Here is a 20,258-nt window from a genome sequence, read left to right on the forward strand (position 1 = left end):
TCTAAAAACATCCGACGGGTCGCCGTCGGGCCCAGCCGCCATTTGATATTTTGGAGGTTGTAGCGGGCTCAGTTTTAAAGCTAGAATGAAAATACTGGTATCATGTGAAACTAGAAAAACTGAAGTGATTCACATAATTAATCGCGATTAACCACACGATTGTCTATAGTTAATCGCGATTACTCGCAAATTAATCACACATTTTTTTTATCTGTTCAAAATGTACCTTAAAGGGAGATTTGTCAAGTATTTAATACTCTTATCAACATGGGAGTGGACAAATATGCTTGCGTTATGCAAATGTATGTATTTATTATTGGAAATAAATTAACAACACGAAACAATGACAAATATTGTCCAGAAACCCTCACAGGTACTGCATTTAGAATAAAAAATATGCTCAAATCATAACATGGCAAACTGTAGCCCAACAGGCAACAACAGCTGTCAGTGTGTCAGTGTGCTGACTTGACTATGACTTGCCCCAAAACTGCATGTGATTATCATAAAGTGGGCATGTCTGTAAAGGGGAGACTCGTGGGTACCCATAGAACCCATTTACATTCACATATCTTGAGGTCAGAGGTCAAAGGACCCCTTTGAAAATGGCTATGACAGTTTTTCCTCGGCAAAATTTAGCACAAGTTTGGAGCGTTATTTAACCTCCTTACTGACAAGCTAGTATGACATGGTTGGAACCAATGGATTCCTTAGGTTTTTCTTGTTTCACATGATGCCAGTATTTTCAAAATCAAAGTTGTGTTAATGCATTAAAGAAATTAGTGGTGTTTAAATGAATTTGCGTTACAGGTTATCATCGCGTAAACTTTGAGGGCCTTTCTTACTTGTGTTCTTCCTCACTGACACTGGCATTTTCAATGAGAAATAGTCATACATCACTGTGAAAAAATTATCTTTGAAATTATTCTGATGGCATATGGAGGGAAAATGATTGCATATAAAGTTGATGTTAAGACATGAGTGGATATGAACAGATGCAAACCGAGGTGAAGATGTGTCCACATGAGTTGAAAGTATTTCAACTTAACATGCAATCCTTCAGACTTTCATCACATCAAACCCAATTTGTGATGCTATTTATAGCTGACATTTATTCTGCTGCATGGGGCGTTTCCACAAGTTCAGTCTGGGGCTAAGCATAGCCCATCTGAGGCGGAGGTCAGTGTGTGTACGTGCCTTGTTCTGCCAGGAACACTATGTCCCGAATTCAATTTAATTTTATTGCATTGTGTGACTACTGCAAACATTATACATTTCATTTGAAATTTAATTTTTAATAAGACAATCGCTCTGGACAAAGTGAAACATCTGCAGGGCAGCTGAGAATTCTCAAACCAATGATACCAGTGTTTGATTGCTATAGTATTTTTTTTTTTTACATTTTTATTTGACTGCTGTATATTTAGCACTTTTTGTTGTACAAATAAAATAAACCAGCAGCCTAATGACGGTAGATTGAATTGAAGCACTTGGTTATTTTTTTAGGGCTGTCAATCGATTAAAATATTTTCCCATGATTGTCCGTAGTTAATTGCGATTAATCGCACATTTGTTATCAGTTCAAAATGCACCTTAAAGGGAGATTTGTCAAGTATTTAATACTCTTATTAACATGGGAGCGGGCAAATATGCTGCTTTATGCAAATGTATATGTATATACGTATATATATATATATATATATATATATATATATATTTATATATATATATATATAATATTGGAAATCAACACAAAACAATGACAAATATTGTCCAGAAACCAGTGAGTGTCAGTGTGCTGACTTGACTATGACTTGCCCCAAACTGCATGTGATCATCATAAAGTGGGCATGTCTGTAAAGTGGAGACTCGTGGGTACCCATAGAACCCATTTACATTCACATATCTTGAGGTCAGAGTTCAATGCGACCCCTTTGGAAATGGCCATGCCAGTTTTTCCTCGCCAAATTTTAGCGCGTTGGAGCGTTAATAATCAATCAATCAAACTTTATTTATATAGCAACTTTCAAACAAGTCAAATGCAATTCAAAGTGCTGGACAGACGATTGACAAGAATGTAGAATGTTAAAAAAATTGATTTAGAAACTAATTCACAACAACCAATATAAAAGTTCATTGAATAAGAAAGCAATAAAAAGATGGGTATTTAATATAATAAAAGATAAATAAAATACAAGGAAATAGAAATAACACTAAAAATAAATAAATACAAATTATGAAACTACACTAAAATAAGCAGATTCTATTAAAATAATGAAATTTTAATAAAATAAAATGGAATAAAAGAGATAATGATCAGCAATAAAATGTTGATTAATAAACAAAATATAGTAAAATAAACACTATAATGATGATGATAAATAAATAAGTATAAACAATAAAACCATAAAATTAGAATTATTAAATTAAAATTAATGATTTAACCTCCTTCCCGACAAGCTAGTAGTGAGAAGCTAACATTTACCAGTGGGCAGCTTGCCGTTACAGCCAATTCAATCTTCTTTTTTAATGTTTTAACATTGCCGTTTTAGGTGACAGTCAAGCTTACGGGCCAAATTGTTGTTAGCAGCGTTTAAATCTCCATAGTTGTCGGTAAAAATCAACTCCTTTGGTGTGTAAATAACTGATGGTTTTGGTTTTTGTCACCAGTTGAACTCAACCCAAAAGCCTCTCTTTTATCGCAAGTCAACACGTTTAGTCACTAAATAGATAGACCAACCGCGTGGCGAGTAGCCCTCCTATGAAGTAATCATGAAACTCCAGCATATTGATAGCAGGATTGAAATGATAAATGGTTGCTGGAAAAAAAGGACACTTGGCATGCACACGAGCTACACAAATCTCTCTGACAACATGCATTCACTTTTACGACCGTATTAAATGTCAAAGAATTCCTATCAGAGTCGAGAGGGTGTGACGATGTAAACATGTCAAAAGCAAACAGGTCTCTTCTCCGCCGTCTTTACAAACCGTTGAAAATAAATTGTCGGCTGTTACTTAAAACCGTGCTGCGGGAACGTGTGTGTGTGTGTGTGAGAGGGGTTTACGCGGAATGTAGTCGGGAATTTATAAGGGTTGTCTGTGGGATCTTATCACAGCAGGGGTCGTATTGCTTCTGCATGGTGCGTATGTGTGTGTGTGTTCAAAGGTCACCCCTCGTAAAATTACAGACAATCTGTAAAGGGATTAAGGGAGCACTGATGAGCAGCTATTAGAGACAGATCAGGACTGGGTATCTGCTGCTTGCACAGTAAATGATGCAGCGCAGCCGCCTCTCACTGATTTCTACATCCATATAAGAGACTTTACAGGGTTGACACCCGCCTCCACCTCATTAGCTGTCACATACACACACACACTTACACACACACAGAGGAATGGAGAAAAGAAACAGGAAAGGAGAAAAAAAAAAAAAGATCATCCCTTCCAAGCTGACAGCTCTGTTGCACAAGTGTGTGTGTACGTCTGCATGTGTTTATCCTCTTTTGGCGTACTAAATGCCAGGCCAGTTTCTAAAGGGGCAGCTGCATCAATCAGCTGCTCCGAAAACCACACGCTTCACCATATTAGCCCTTAAGCCCGCGGTAAATAGCGATTTGACTGAATGCATAAAATGCATTTTCAAAGTGCACTCACCGACATTCACGATGGAGTGCGTCAGTGTGTGTGTGTGTTTGTGAGATGACGGTGTTTGCGTGGCGGCTCTGTGTGCCATTCGACTTTGTACGGGCGCACGACATGCATTATGCATCCTCGTTCTGAAAGCGATGAGCGGCGGCGACTGCTGTCTGCTCTCCATTGTTCTGTGGATGAAAGGATGAAGTTCGTCCGTGTAGCAGACGGAGAGGGAAAGCAATGACAGAATAATTGGGGGATACAAATAAGACTTCAAGAGTTCAACATGAATGCGCATCAAAAAAAACAACAACTTTAAAACACAGCTAAGGTACAACAAAAATGAAAGCAAGGACAACAAGAACATTGAGAGCAGTAATACATTTGGGATACTCTTTTATTCCCTTTCCTTTGGGGGGGTTCAGATAATTGACTTATAGGAACAGTGTATAACAATTAGGGGGATCTTATGGCAGAAACAGAAAATAATATTAACTAGAATGGCACTCGGAGAGCACAGACCCCCGCCAAGTTACCCGAGTACGATTGCCCCCCCTCTCTGTTCAGCTTGCGCCATCATCCATGTGTATTTTTGTTTATGTTGAGATCAGCTGTACTTATAAATCACCTAAACCGTCGTCGTTGCTCTTTCCAACAATCACCAAGTGCCATCAACTGCATTCAAATACACACCAGCCTTTGTTCACCAAATCATGTCCGGTACATGTATGCATTATTTACTGTGAATACTGGGAATTACGTCGGTACGTTACTTGAATCCTGCACATGAAAGGCGAACTCCGACCGACACCAACAATAAAAACTACCCTATAGAAAGGCTATACTTTTTATTTTTAAAAATGTTTTAACTTTATGTATCAAAAGTAAAAGTTGATGCATAATGTGTAAACAACAGTTTAATGTTGCCGCTAATTGAGGTGGAGCTGATTCAAATAAAATGTACTTTCTACTGTTGGGTTGTTTAAAGGGACTATTTGTAACTTTCAGAAATGCTTCTTAACAGCGACACCTGTGGCCGTGAAATCAACGAAAATCAGCGTCGGGCTCGCGCTTGCTCGCTCTCAATATAATTGAACGAGCATCACTCAAAACAGTGAGGCGACACACGTCAGCTAAAACCACAATATCACTCTATATTTCAGCTGCTTGGCAGTATTGTTAGCTGACCAGACGAAGGTCTCTCCATGAACATGATTTAGATCTGATCCTAGTGTTGGCTTTTCCTGCCTAAGTGCAGGCTGAGGCAGCGGGGCTCTCCAGCGTGTCTCCCTGCTCTCTCCTCCCGCAGCCGGAGAGAGCAGAGGAGACACCGGCACCCGGTCGGTAACGAGAAGACAACGTAAATCTCTGTAGAGCTCCGTCACTTCACAAGACACGGAAAACCTCTGTTGATCTGGAGGAGCTGCAGCAGTTATTTCTGCACAAACGTCCCCTGTGCATTCACTAGATATTCTCAGAGCTAAACTAACTCTTCTGCAGTGTGTAGTGAGCGCGCGTTCACGTCTAGAGGTGGAGCGAGCTGAGCTGTCTGAGTGAAGGCGAGCAGGCAGAGGAGTAGGGTACAGCGGCTACACGCGAACGCGCATATGCGAGCGCGCATGTGTGATGACCCGCTACATTTATACGCTTACAAAGTTACAAATAGTCCCTTTAATCTATGACAATGCATCATATCTTATACACTGATCACACAATTAAGATACAAGGCTGATAGTCTTGAGGATTATCTCATTAATGAGTTTACAGCTCCGGTTTTTTTCCCCACAACTCTTCTTTCTTTTCTCTGATGCTGGGAAATGGTGCTGGCAAGATGCACAAGTACCTCGAAATAAACTCTGGGAAATTTTTTACGGGAAATTTGTGTTTGGCTGATTATTTCTCTGTTGTTACAATGCTAATGGTCATTGTATTTTACATTGTTGGAAAGCCTGTTTATTTACCTTCACAATGATGTCCAACTTGAAAGGATCATGCATTTGTGGGATGATCAGCACAGCTGATTATGTGGGTAGCGCCCAAGTGAAATTTACCGAAATTCTCTGCCAATGCTAAACAGTGTATTCTCCTGTTGGTATTGATTCTTGTTTTGAGCTCCAGGTGCTGCCACTCAAGTGCCTGATGTGCATGGGGCCTGCTGGGTGCTGCGCCCTACTAAAGTGATCATTCGGTGTCTGCTCCAAGCATCGGCATGCCAGGTTTTCATTATCTGGATAAGGCCCGTACGATAGGGCAAGTTGAAGCTGGTGTTCTGCAAAACAAAGTTGAATCCTGGTTGAGGAATGGAACGCCATCCCACAGCAACGTGTGACCAGGTTGGTGACCAGCATGAGGAGGAGGTGCCAGGCTGTTGTGGCTGCGTATGGATCTTCAACCGCTACTGAGGCTCCTGACGGTGAATTAAATGAATAAAGTGTAAAATAGCCAATATGTCTTGTTTGTTCCTTTTACTGATAGAGAGTTCAATCATCCAATCCACCAAACAACTCAAAACAAGAGTCAACACCAACAGGAGAATACACTGAATTTTGGCAAATTTCACTTGGGTGCTACCCACATAATCAGCTGTGCTGATCATCCCACAAATGCATGATCCTTACAAGTTGGACATCATTGTGAAAGTAAATAAACAGGCTTTCCAACGATGTAAAATACAATGTCAATTAGCATTGATACAACAGAGAAATAATCCACCAAACACAAGTTTCCAAACTTTTTTTTCCGAGTTTATTAAGCAGGTTTAAGTGCTATATGAATACTGTGAAAGTATCAAAACGCTGAATCCACAGAGAAACACACACAGCCCATATTCATGAACTCTGCGTTTGAAACAAGCCGTCAGGATTTCTGTCCATTTGTGATGTCACAAATCTACAATATTTGGACAATTTCATAGTGTAAAAACATAAACATTCTAAATCTGTCAGCAGTTTATTTCCTGTTGCAGTGTATGTGAATGACATCAGCTGACAGGAAGTGAACATGCAACCAAGCTGTTTCCTAGCAACGCAATTCCGTTGAAATGCGCTAAAACGGAGCTTACTGACAGAGGGTGAATACAGCTATATTCAGATAGACAGTATGAGAAAAATAAAGTGTTGTTTGAACATTAAAGCATGTAAACATGTTCTAGTAGAAACCCAAGGTACAAGTATGAACCTGGAAATGAGCATGATATGTCCCCTTTAATAATACCGTTATTCCGTTTTTTATTAGTAGTATAAAAACTACTACTGTTTTTACAGTGAGACTTTGTCTTTCTTTTTATACAAAGTTTGAACTTCAGAACAAATTGGCTTGTGGAAAGCCTGACTCAGGTCCACTTTACTTTGTGGGTGGGTTGTTATAGCCAAATGAGGCCATATGCCAGTGTGAACAAAGCCAAGTGCTTCATTACTGGATCTGACTTATTGGCCACATCAAAGCTGCTTTCAACACAAAAAAAACAAAACAGGAAGAAACCACAAAGAGAACGCCAGAGAGAGAGCTGGAGTTATGTAAGTGTGAGTTAGCCAGAGATGACAGCCGTCACACTTCATTCATTACACTGACAGACAATCACAGTCAATCCTCCCACATGGATCAGTCCCAATAAAGATGTGTCTCCGGCGCACACACATCTGAAAGCGCCGCTGTGAGCTCATTGCGTGTGTGTGTGTAAATCGTTCCTCCAGGTTGGGATGGGATTTGAGTAAAACACAACAGATTGTTTTGTTCTCCCCCGTGGGTTCGAACGCACATCTGCAGCACATCAACAATGCAATTCGTTACTCCTCCCGGAGCAGCAGGAGGCTCCATTGTAATGTGAAGTCAGGCAAAGCAATAATACGGGTGCAGGTAGATTCATCGCTTTCCCTATTTTATGTCCTATCTTGTATCAGCTTGTATCCTTCTGTAATGCCAGAACAAATTCAGAGAAGGGATCTGGGTAACATATTGCTATCACATCTGTGCTGTCTGGCCCCAATTTTTCTATATTCCACAGATCAAAAATGGTTATAAATACTTTAAAGGCAGCAACAGGAGATACAGACCGGCTATTGTCTAGCTAAAAGGGGGCATGTGGTTTTAAAAAAAAAAATCTAATCTTTACTGTCACAATAACTATCATATCTATTACGGTGTTTTTAAAATGGATTTGTCCTGAGAAGGAAAAATACCACAGGGGTGAGACACAGATTGATTTTCTTTATACGAGGCTGATCCGCTGGTCTGCTTCGTTTCAAGATAGTAGACTTCTTCCTTTTGTAGTGACTGTTGATGTAAAAAGCGGACGTAATTTCCATTTTGGGCCTTTGTGATATCTGGTTTTGTGCTTTATAGTGACGTACTTACATATGCACACAGAAATAGTGTAAATCAATCTCAATCTTTTTGGGGCCAGGGACCCATTACAGGAGTAAACATTTTCCAAGGACCCCCTCTTAATCGTAACACTAATTAAGCATATGCTTACTACCATTTGTACTATTAGATGTCAGTGTAACTATTTGAATTATAAAACAACCTAAATACTTCAAACGTGTTTCATAAACAGAAACACATTTCAATTTTTAATCACATTAAAACCCCCTGAGACCTGCGGGATTGTGGGCCATCCCGACTGACTTTACTGTCTTTCAGAGGCTCTAGTGGTTTCAGGTTTTAGGACTAGAGTAAAGAGACAGATATCATATGAAACTAGATCTAAGGAATCCATCGGTACCAACTATGTCATGCTACCATGTCGGGAAGGAGGCAAAATAACGCTCCAAATTTGGGCTAAATTTTGGCGAGGAAAAACTGGCATGACCAATTTTCAAAGGGGTTCCTTGACCTCTGACCTCAAGATATGTGAATGAAAATAGGTTCTATGGGTACCCACAAGTCTCCCCTTTACAGACATGCCCACTTTATGATAATCACATGCAGTTTGTGGCAAAAACCATGCAGTATAAATGTGTTATTTTTGCCTACTAAAATGGTGTATTTGAATTTTCTGCATTTCTGCATACTGGAGTCCCTAAACAGTTTTGGAATTACATAAAGTGGGTATCACTGTAATGCTGAGACTCTTGTGGATCTAATGAGCCCAACTGTATTCATGTGTGATGACGTTTGTCCCCATAGTAGCCATTTCATTGCACTGAGACCTTTTTTGAAACTTGACCTCACTGCATAAAATGACCTGTGGTGACCTCTAGGATAATCACAGCCTCATGAAACTTTACAGCCACAAACTAGAGACCTAGAGCATTCAGAGGATGGATGGATCAAACTAGAGACCTAGAACATTCAGAGGATGGATGGCTTTCTCTAGCTAGATTGACAATAAGGGGGTTTCTGAGCAGTTTACACAACACAAGTGCTCGCCATCCAATCGTTGTAAAATGCAATTCTTGTCAAAAGATACCAAATACCAATACCAAATCACAACTTTTTCTATGGTGTTCCTCAAAGTCTTGGTGTCTTCATTTGGTATTTTGGAGGGATTATTGATCATTATTATCATTATTATTATTATCAATTCTCGAGTGGTAAAATAAATTGTTAAATTTACCACCAAATCTGTGTAATAAATGGTATCAACCCCAAAAATTGCTGCAACTTATGAGACATAATACTTCAATCGTAATGTTCTAAGCCTTTATACACATTTACAATTTATTTTAATTAATTAATTGTTGTTTAATTCATTAATTAATGCAACTTGACACACAGTGCTGAGCTGCATCTCAACATAATCTTCAGGTTCCCAGCAGTTGTCGCTGTTGAAGCATTTTAATCAGAATTTCAATCATGTTTTATTTTTCCAAAGAAGTGATAATGAGATTTGGCAATGGTTTATTTCAACCACTTACTCTTTTTTATATTTTGCTCTCCCTCTTCTCCTCTTGTCTGACCACATGTCATACAAGCAAGTTTGTTTTGAATAAACTGTAGTCTGGTCCGGGAGATATGGAAAAGGAAACTTGCTGTGGGGAATCTGTCACAGACGTTGTGTCACCCAAGCCAACTTGGAGCCCCAGATGGTGCCAAAAAAACGGAGAGACTGGAGAGGTCTGCACAGTGCTGTGAGTTCCCTCTGTGATGAGGAACACTGCTCCTAGACCAGGGGTCTGCAACCTGCGGCTCCGGAGCCACATGCTGCTCTTTAGCTCCTCTCCAGGGGCTCCCTGTGGATTTTTAAAAATGGAAATAATAACTGTTTATTGGTTACATTTTCATTTTTATTTATCATTGTTGTAGGTCTATGGTACGACGGGGTATTATGGCCACATTGAGGAAAAAAGAAAATCTGAGATTTCGAGAATAAAGTCATAATATAACGAGAATAAAGACACAAGTTTATGAGAATTTTTTTTTTTTGTTTATGAGAAAAAAAGTTGTAATATTATGAGAATAAAGTAGTAAGTTTAGGAGAAAAAAGTCGTAGTATTATGAGAATAAAGTCAATATTATAAAGTAGCAATTTTACTAGTTATTTTCTTTTTTTTTACTTTTATGACTTTTTTCTCGTAATATTAAAAAAATAATTCTCGTAAAGTTATGACTTTACTCTCGTAATATTACGACTTTATTCTCGTAAAGTTATGACTTTATTCTCGTAATATTGCGAGTTTTTTCTTGTAAAGTTATGACTTTATTCTCGTAATATTATGCCTTTTTTTCTCGTAAAGTTATGACTTTATTCTGGAAATCTCAGATTTTTTTTTTTTCCCTCAAAGTGACCCTAATACTCCGTCGCACATTTGCACTTTGGCCCTCACTGCCTTAGACTTATATACTATATACTTAGATTATAAACTGTGTTACCTTCATCCCAATGCTCAAATGTTTTGCGGCTCCAGACAGATTTTTTTTATTTATTTTTTTTCTTAAAGGTTGCTGACCCCTGGATTAGAGGGCTCAGACACTATTACCACCACGCTGTAGAGTATTGCTTCATCCACCAATCACAGCTCACCATGCAAGCAGCTGGCTCATCTGATTGGATGACACACTTTGTACATTTTTCTTTTACTTTTTCTGTTTTTAATGCAGAACTCCACTGAAAAAACTCCACTTTTAGTCTATTCCTCACTTCATGTGTACTTTATATTTTTGTAGATAAATGTTACTGTGTGTGAGTACACACTATGTATTTACTTGAATTACTTTGATATTTTATATCAAATATTATATTATATACCTATCTTTGTAAGGTGTCCTGAAAGGCGCCACCAAATAAAATGTATTATTATCATAATTATTATTTTCATTCCCTCTGACGTCACTGTGATTGAGTGCAGGTGTGCTGAGGCCTGTCTCAGGTGCAGCCTGATTAGCTCCGTTGAGTTCAGAGCAGACGTGTCTCCAGTCCAGCTTCCCTCAGGCCTTACTGATAATGTGAATTGCTTTATGAACATAATAGTGTTTGAAATATGCCGTGAATATATGTTTTGGTTTAGGGCTGTCAAAGTTAATGCCATAATAATTAATACAAAAATTCCGTTTTAACGCCACTAATTTCAATAACGCAATCGATATACCGGAGGTTGTAGTGGGCTCCGTTTTAAAGCTACAGTGAAGATACTGGCATCATAGGAAACTACAAAACCAATGAATACATTGGTACCAAACATGTCATACTAGCTTGTTGCAAAGGAGGTTAAATAAGGCTCCAAACATTCGCTAAATTCTGGTGAGGAAAAATAGTCATTTTCAAAGTGTTTCTACCAGCTGTTGTTGACTGTTGGGCTGCAGTTTGCCATGTTATGATTTGAGCATATTGTTTATGCTATATGCAGTACCTGTGAGGCTTTCTGGATAATATCTGTCATTGTTTTTTCTTGTTAATTGAATTCCAATAATAAATATTTGTTTTAAGCAGCATATTTGCCCACTCCCATGTTGATGAGAGTATTAAATACTTGACCAATCTCCCTCTAAGCTATAATTTGACCAGATAAAAAAATGTGCGATTAATCAGGATTAACTATGGACAATTATGGGATTTGAGCATATTTCATATGATAAATGCAGTACCTGTGAGGGTTTCTGGACAATATTTGTCATTGTTTTGTGTTAATTGATTTCCAATCATAAATATATACATCCATTTGCATAAAGCAAACACATTTGCCCACTCCCATGTTGATAAGAGTATTAAATACTAAACAAATCTCTATTTAATGTACAATTTGAACAAATAAATAATGTAAATAATTTGCTATTAGAATAGAAAATACTTTATCTGCTTTTTGTGTGTATAAAAGGCCGAAATTTGTATAATAAAACAATATATCCCATCCAGACAGGACACATTAAAACCCATTCAAATAAAAACTAAAATCCATCATTAGAAGCTGCATTAAAAAGGAGCAGCAGGTACCAGGACTGAATAAAGGTTAAATAAATAGATATAAAGTGCTAAAGGTAGCAGGTTGGCTTCAAAAAGTCTGTCCTCACAAATTAAGATTACAAATTATGTTTTTATAGATTTTTTTCTTTGCACAGGGGACTAGGTATCTTTTGCCCTGAGGGCAGTAGCTGAAAGTGGTTATTTAAGGGATGGCTGTGGTAATCTAAGATTGGACAATCATGCAATTAATCTCAATTAAATATCTGAATCAATTGACAGCCCTAGTTTGGTTACATCTCTACCTCATCTGTAGATAGTTTGATGGCATATAGTGTTTATTAGGCTGAATTGTCATGTCAGAAGATGCAACGACATTCACATAGCACTGATTATTGTGTCTTTCTTGTTTAGTTTCAGCACAGCAGCAGCACCTGGGTGTTGTCTGTGTACCAGGCACTGTGGTTTTGATGCATTCTATGGATAGATAGGTTCAGTCAGTGCTTGAAGTGGGAAAAAAAAATAAGTGCCACTATTCTCTTATTCACATGTTGGCGTGTGTATCAGCAATCTCTTGTGACTTAATCCTATTTATACATTATTTCTTTAAGCATGTTATACAGTGTCAGTCATAATCAGCTGTGGTTTTATTGCTATATTATTATACTTGGGCTATACATCTTCTATAGTTGGCCTATAATACTCCAATAATATTCACACTGGAACATTTTAGGGTTAAGGTGGCGTGTTTTTATATTTATAGTGCTAATAGTTAAAGTGCCTTTGTGTGTTATTTTGTAGCCTAAATATTATTTTAAATGAAGTTCATGCTCCTAGTTTAGATTTCATAGGTATGGAGACTGGAGCCTTAATTGATTATCTTTTTGATAATGTTTTTGGATTTTCTGAATATGTTTCAAAAGCACGGGATAGGAGGAGAAAAGTAACTTACGATCGATAAATTCCTCAGACTCTTATCCCTTTTTTTTCATGATTGGATTAGTGTATGTGTCTTGTGCTTAGGGGAGCTGTGTTTGTATATCTCTTGACTGTTTATTTGTTGTATATCCATTGTGGGATGTATCCTGGAGCATTATTTGTGGGAGGTTCATGATTATGTCTGGATGATGTTTGTTTATGTCTGGATGATGATGGGAATGTTTGATATGTTGTTGGTTAATGTGTCTGAATAATCCCATGAGGGATGGGTTATATAAATGACCACCAGACACGAAAATAAATTATTCATTCATCACTCTATAATATATTATAGGATATCTATAGCCTGGAATCAACAGCAGCCAGCCAGACAGGCAGGTATGCATGCAGAGCTGAGGTGTGTGATCTATTCATTCAGGTTTTAGGAGCAGTGTCCCAGTCAGGATGCTCCTACATATTATACAGAGACACATTCTGAATTTCTACAGTCAATAAAAGATAGTAGGAGATATTGGGTTTGGGGTTCTTCCTCCAAGGAAATTTGAAGGTTTTTAACTTAAAACAGCAGTGGGTAGACATGGAACAAATATGATTTAAAAAAAAATATATTTTTATAAAATGGTCAGTATATCCTGACAGTAGTGCATGAGACGGATCATCCGAAAACAATCATGTGCCTTTGTGTCCTCAGGTGTCCTCTGTTGTCCTCCGGTGCTCCTAATGGCATCTGCAAGATTTCACAGACTGGAGGAAAACAACCGATCAGAGCCGAGCTGGAGCCCTGCCGTCTCTGAGCAGCTGTCAAGTGAGTCACCAGTAAAGCACTACTAACTGTTAGGGGTGTAAGAAAATATTGGAAAAAAATATCACGATATTATGTTTTGTGATACTGTATCGATTCTCAAAAACACTATACATTTTTAATTAATAGCTACAGTTTAGTCAATATTTTATTTCATTTTCAAAGAGATGTGCCCTCTCAAAGTAGTGCTATAATGTCGGATGTTACAGGTACTGTCCCACTGATCTGACTGCATAAGGTTTTATGTATATGGTGGTGTGTTCTTTATACTATGATAGTGTTCCTAAAATTAGATTAAAAAAAAAAATCACAATATATCACCTTTCTCACAGTATCGCGATATATCGCAATATATTGAATCGTATTCCCTGTATTGTGATACGTATCGTATCGCCAGATTCTTGCCAATACACAGCCTTACTAACTGTCATGACAGAAGAAGTTTTATTCTGCAGAGCTGGCATTAATGCCATAACCGCTGGTTGAAAAATCTGCATTATTACGTCAGCATCATTCAGCCTATGATGTCTTGAGGTTGGCAAGTGTAGCAATCAAACATACTTATTTATCACTGACCATGATTATTGACTTGGCTTTTCATCTATACGTGCTTTAATATTGTGAATTTGGCTGCTGAACAAGTAGTAGACAAGTAGGAACAAGAGATGTGAGAGTTTGTTGCCATAATTAAAAATTAGGCATTACAGTAACTAGGGATGCTCATTTTGAAAAATGTTCTTAACCAATAACCGACCCTCGTTAACAGATTATTAACCGTTAACCGACAAGATTTGTGCCTCGCATGCAGCGGTGTACCAGCTGCAGGAGCACAACAGATATTCATTGACGGGAGTCTCCAGTTCACCGTCCAGGAGCGTTAACTCAGCAGCTACGATGCTGCGTGTAGTGTCGCGGACATGCAGCCACTTTCCCAGTAAAAATCTCCACCGCACATTTAGTGTAGTTTAGCAGATTGTCAGCTGTGTGTCTGCCCGGTGTAACTTTAGCGAGTGGCCAACAAACAGTGTGTGTATTTGTGCTACGTTAGCAGCTCTAGCATTGCCGGAGGCTTCGTGTTCGCCGCCGCCGCACACGTAGTCTGCGTAACTTTAGCGAGTTTCCAACAGACCATGTGTGTGTGTTGGTGGTGAGTGTGAGGTTGTTGGTGGCGATTTAGCTGTGAACGTAGGTGTAGCAGTGTGTCTACAGTTTATTTGTCGGTGAATAAATGCTACGAAACTACAACTCCTCCACTCCGCTCAAGCAAGCCAGAGACCGGAGCCAACTTCCTGTATCCTGCAACTCCGGCTCCGCCTCTTAAGGTGGGCTGTTAAGGTGGACCAGCTTTTCTCCTTAAAGAGACGAGCCGCTCCTCTGAGCCGCTCAGCTTTTGAGTTAATTATTAACATTTCTTTTAACCGTTTTAACCGATAGCGTTAATCGGTTAAAATGCTTAATGTCGGTTAACGGTTAAACGGTTAATTATGGACATCCCTAATACTTATTCATCACTGACCATGATTATTGACTTAGCTTTTCATCTATAAATACTTTAATATTGTGAATTTGGCCGCTGAACAACAACAAGTAGAAACAAGTGATTTGAGAGTTTGGTGCCTCTGGAGTCTCTCTCTCTCTCTCTCTCTCTCTCTCTCTCTCTCTCTCTCTCTCAAAAATGACCTGTGATTGGCCAAAGTCAATAGATTTTTTTAAAGCCTGAAAACATAAGGAGGTGCAGAAGTCTAGTTTCTTTCAGAACACTTGAATTACAATATGCTGAAAGGTTGTTATTATGGAATTTTTGCCCCAATGATGCCAAAAACATTCTGCCTACTGCAGGTTTAAACGCTGGCTGAAAGTAACAACTGTGTCACACAGCTTTGCCACTTTCAGACTGGAGTCTTTAGAGTCCTGTTGAGAGAACTTGACTTCAGAGTTGGAGGTGCTTTGAGGTAACGGAGGAAGAACAAAGAGATGCAGCAGCAGCGTGGGTGGCTGGCAGGGAGCCATTGTTCTGGACCCGCTGACTTTCACCACTAATGGACACAACTGCAGTGTGCGATCCGCTTGATGAGTTAAACCGGCACCACATGGTGGCTGCGTGTGTGTGTGTGAGAGAGAGATAGGAGTGTCATTGATTTCTGTCTGATGTCAAGCTGAGATTACATTTCATACGGCGGCTGGTGTTTCTGACTGTGTGCACACAGATGTGACCACAGACTCAGACAAGCACGCCGTGGGTCAAGCCAGTCGCTGCCGATGACCACGATTTGATTGGAATAATACACAAACAGCGATGTAAAACAAGCCACCCAGTGTATGCGTGTTAAGTCAGTGTGTACTGCTCACCATCTGTGTTTCTTACATCTACACACACACAAGGACATCCCAAAGGGGGGAGGAGGAGGAGAGATGGGAGAAACAGATCCTTAGTGGTGAAAGCAAACAGGCAGCCAGCTTCAACACCGAGCTTCTGCTGGAAGAATAAACCATCCCCGGCGAGCTGCCTCTCATCACACGGAATATTTGCCAAAATCTGTCAACATGACTTAAGTTGACTGAGTGTGAATGCAGCGGTGCAGCGTGGTTCATAAAAGTTCAAAATATAGTTTGTTAGAACAACATGAAACTTTATTAAACACTATGGGGGGAATCCTTCAAACACAAGAAGACAAAAAGTAGAGAAAACGTCGGATATCAAACTATGGCTGAAATGTGTCGTTAGAAATGAGTCAAAATGTAGGTTTTTCCTATGCTGTCGCAGCACTTCTGCAGACTGTAGTTGGCATGCTTCTACATTAAAGCGGCAGTAGCCAGAATATTTTTGGCATCATTCAGCAAAAATTCCATAATAACCTTTCAGCATATTGTAATTCAAGTGTTCTGAGAGATAACTAGACTTCTGCACCTCCTCATGGCTCTGTTTTCAGGTTTTAAAGGTCCCATATTATGCTCATTTTCAGGTTCATACTTGTATTTTGTGTTTCTACTAGAACAAAAAACTGAAAAAAACTTTAATTTCCTCATACTGTCTGCCTGAATATGCCTGTATTCACGCTCTGTCTGAAATGCTCCGTTTTAGCACATTTTGACGGAATTGCAACAGAATTGCATTGCCAGGCAACAGCTTGGGTCCATGTGTACTTCCTGTCAGCTGGTGACATTCACATAGACTGCAACCAGGAATAAACTGGGACACATTTAGAATGTTTACGTTTAAAATTGTGTAAAGGGTCTAAATATTGTATATTTGTGACATCACAAATGGGCAGAAATCCTGACGGCTTGTTTCAAATGCAGAGTTTCTGAATACGGGCTGTGTGTATTTCTCCATGGATTCAGTGTTTCGATACTTCACAGTATTTATATAGGACTGAAGCCTGCTTTATAATAAAAATGAAAATCTCACTTTTTTATAATATGGGACCTTTTAAGAAGCCTGACAGGAGCCCGTGATAGGAGACTTTGGCCAATCACAGGTCATTTCAGAGAGAGAAGGTTCCTATTGGCTGTTCATTCAGTGGAAATGATGGAGATGAGAAAGTTTGCTCTGGCTGGTGGGCGGTGCTTGGTATTTTCCTTAACTTGATATTAACATGGCTGCTGGGTCACAAAGTTTCTCATTTTACAGCTAAACAGTACACTACAAGATGATTCTGAAAACATTTGACATTTGACCAACTCGGCTCTGATTGGTTGTTTTCCTCCAGTCTGTGAGATCTTGCAGCTGCCGTTAAGAGCACCGGAGGACTCCGGAGGACACAGAGGCACATGATTTTTTTTTTCAGATTATCTCAGGATAGAGTGACCGTTATATTTTTTTTTAACCATATTTGCTCCAATTCTACCCCACTGTTGCTTTAAATGTTGAGCATTGAAACTGAAAGAAAGAGTCCTGCAGTGACTCAGTCTGACCCCACACTGCCCTCTAGCAAGTATTCCTCCTCCTCCCTCTCTCTTCTCTTGCTTTCTATACCTAAAACCATTCTTTTATTTAGAAGGGGTGTTCTTAGCTGTCCATCGTGTCCGATGATGACGATTGCTCCAGGGGGTTGGGGGATGGGGGAGGGGGTTCAGCGTCGTTGGCGCTGGTGCCACTTCATGTGGCTGTGGAGGCCGATGCGTGAGCCACACACTCGCCCGCAGATGGGGCAAGGGAGCCCAGATGTTGTTGTAATGCCGGCTGCCCGCTGGTGTTGTTGGGCGTGGTGTATTTGTTCGGTTGCTCTGGCACAGGTGACCTGCCAGGCTGACCTATCAAGTGCCAGATGTTCCAGATGGGTGGGGTTTATGTTGCAGCGTTGAGGAGGTCTTTAGTGTAGTCCTTGTAGCGCCTCTTTTGTCCGCCAGCAGCCCGTTTTGCGTTGCTGAGTTGCCCATAGAGGGCTTGGCGGGGCAAGCGGTGGTCAGGCATGCGGATAGTATGCCCTATCCAGCGGAGATGTTTTTTTGCTAATGCTGCTTCCATGCAGATGGAGTTGGTCATGGAAAGGATCTCTGTGTGAGGCACCCGATCTTCCCAAGAGAGGCCGAGGATTTTTTGGAGGCATCGAATGTGGAAGGCCTCCAAGTTTTTGATATGCCGTCTGTATGGGGTCCATGTTTCTGCCCCATAGAGCAGAGTGGAGGCACATACCGCGTTGTAAACAGCCACCTTGGTACTGATCTTCCCGTTTTATTTAGAAGGGGTGTAACTGCAGCACCAAACTCTCACGTCACTTGTTTCTACTTGTCTACTATTGGTTCAGCCACCAAGTTCTAGCTGGAGGGGAGGATGCTGGAGGTTGTCAACCAGAGAGATTCCTGGTAGCTTTATGAGAATACACTGTTTACCATTGGCAGAGCATTTTGGCAAATTTTTCTTGGGCGTTACCCACATAATCAGCTGTGCTGCTCATCCCACAAATGCAATATCCTTACAAGTTTGACATCATTGTGAAGGTAGATAAACAGGCTTTCCAACGATGTAAAATACAATGACCATTAGCATTGTAACAACAGAGAAATAATCCACCAAACACAAGTTTCCAAACTTTTTTTCCCCAGTTATTTGCCAGCTTGAGGAGACCTAATGACCGTGCACTACAACCTTTTTGAAGAGGTCATGATGCACCAACCGAGGCCCCCTGACCGCCAAAGACATTGCGGCTCTGTTTAAACCACTCCCTCCCAGTTGGACGCAACAAAATTTCAGTCGAAAACAGAATGATCTGTTTATTTTGGAAGGACTGGCTCCTGGAAATGGAAGGTAGGAGACATAAAAACATCCGAGGTCACTCCATTACTGCTCTATAACATGTTCTTAAATGGTATCATTACTTTCAAAACTCCTTTTGTGAGTATCACACTCTCCATGGACTATTTGCCTATAAGGTGTTTGATGTCGCTTCAAGGACAGCACTCCTGTTGCAGCTATTTTAGAAATAAATGTGAAGCTATACTGAAGGTGCTCTTCAAATGGATCCATGTACGGCACAGCACTGGATGCATCTGCACATCTGGAGTGCAGCATAAGCAGCAGACACCATTTTGTTTGGAATGACAGTAAATTGACATGTTGGGATTCTAATTAACAGTTCTTCTTTCAACTTTCTTCTTCGTCTACAACGACGACTACTACTACTACCACTACCACTATTTCTACTCCTCCTACGACTATTCCTACTCCTCCTACTACTACTCCTCCTCCTCCTACTACTCCTCCTCCTACTACGACTACTCCTACTCCTCCTTATACGACTACTACTACTACTCCTACTACTCCTCCTCCTACTACGACTACTCCTACTCCTCCTTATACGACTACTACTCCTCCTCCTACTACTCCTCCTCCTACAAGGACTATTCCTACTCCTCCTCCTACTACTCCTCCTACTACTCCTCCTCCTACAACGACTACTCCTACTCCTCCTTATACGACTACTACTACTGCTTCAGCCTTCCCTTCATCATTTATACTTCTGCGGATATTCCGTATCCTAGCAACCAGACACCACCAAAGTGTTTCAGCTGAAAATATCACTGCCTCTCATTGCCCTTCTGTGTTCTGTATTTAACACTGACCAATTAATTAGTTTTAAAACTCTGTCATCTTTGTCATTTAAAAAGGAACAATATACCTAATTATAGCCTAACAATAAAGTTTGTTTATAGAGCACTAAAATCAGGATAAATTAAGTCATTTGCAAAAAAAAAGAAATTGCAATAATACCACATATTGTGCTGTTGAGCCAATCATTTTCACCGTAGGGGAAATTCTTTCACCGCGACTTTTCTTAACTTTTGTAAATGAGTTCAGAAAAAGGTCCTATTTATTTGTCATTGTTAATATTAGCCTACTTGAGTGTATAGGTCCTGCAAAATAGACTGACCATCAACAATTAAGTGTATTCATGTTAATTTATGTTTTAACCTATTATTTGTAGAATATTGATGCATAAAAGAATGTTTGCGCGCTGCACACGCACATTTCCATCACATTGTGGGCACCTCTAGACATCTCTTTGCCACCCCAGTTAAACATTCCTAGAATCGCCACTGGGT

The sequence above is a fragment of the Sebastes umbrosus genome, chromosome 20 (genome assembly GCF_015220745.1).
Source record: "Sebastes umbrosus isolate fSebUmb1 chromosome 20, fSebUmb1.pri, whole genome shotgun sequence".
NCBI classification, from domain to species: Eukaryota; Metazoa; Chordata; class Actinopteri; order Perciformes; family Sebastidae; genus Sebastes; species Sebastes umbrosus.